Source organism: Aplysia californica, unplaced genomic scaffold (assembly GCF_000002075.1).
Source record: "Aplysia californica isolate F4 #8 unplaced genomic scaffold, AplCal3.0 scaffold00309, whole genome shotgun sequence".
Taxonomy (NCBI): Eukaryota; Metazoa; Mollusca; class Gastropoda; order Aplysiida; family Aplysiidae; genus Aplysia; species Aplysia californica.
Window position 1 is genome coordinate 822,249 of NW_004797579.1, and position 1,064 is coordinate 823,312.

Here is a 1,064-nt window from a genome sequence, read left to right on the forward strand (position 1 = left end):
CCCTCCTCCGCCTAGATACATCTGCTCTCCGCAAGAGCTGCTGCTGCTCGTTTTCCGCGAGTTATTTTCTATCGAGGGTGGGCTCCAGTAGAAACTAAAGAACAAACATACAAACAATAAAACAGAAAACAGGCAAAAGAAAGAGAGTTTGTTTGTTTTTCGCGAATGTTTCCCTTATCTTCAAGCTGATTAACTGTTAAACAGAGTGTGTTTGGGGCTTTTTTGTTGTTGTTGTTGTTGTTGGTGCAGTTAATGGGGGTTCTTTTGTTTGTTCATCTTTTAAATGTTTATCTTTTTTATATATCCATTTATCTGTTTCTCTATTTACTCATTTATTTTATTTTTTTCGTGGGGTGGGGTAGGGGGGATCCTTTTATCGTTACACAAGCTGTAAAAGTTCAATTTTTTAACTTGCGAGTTTGCTTTGAGCCAGCTAAAATGTTTAAAATCTAAAGCGATGTTTACCGTTCAGTTAGACACATTTTAGGGGCTCTTGTGGCCTAGAGGCTAAGGTGTTTGCCTCTCAGTCAATAGGTCCCTGGTTCGAATCCGGATAACGAAGTAAAATTTTCTTCTCTTAACAATACTGTTATTTAAGAGGCCGGACCTATGTGTTTAACGTTCATCTCCAAAAGGACTCTAGCCAGATAGGGCAATCGTGTAAAGCGCCTTTCCCAAGAACAAAACGTCGATCGGGGCTGAGGCTCGAACCCCCGAACCCGCCCCCCTCACGATGACAGGCCGAGTAGCCTAACCACGAGACCACTAGACGCCACTGTTTTGATGACAGTAGAGGCAAAAACCTGTCAGAGAACAATGACACGTCCGTGTAGAAAATATAGCGTCATATTTTCCGGGGATCAGCAAGAGGCTCTCGTAGAGTGAATGGAAGATCGCCACAGCTGCATCTCATAGCTTACTTATACTTTTTATACGGTCTTTAGAAAATTCAATAGAAAAGTAAAATAGAAGAAGAAAGATGAAAAAAGAAAAAGAAAAGAAAGGAATGGCTTTTGTTTTCTGGATTTTAAAATTAGTTTTATTATTCTATTTTTACCTCTTTT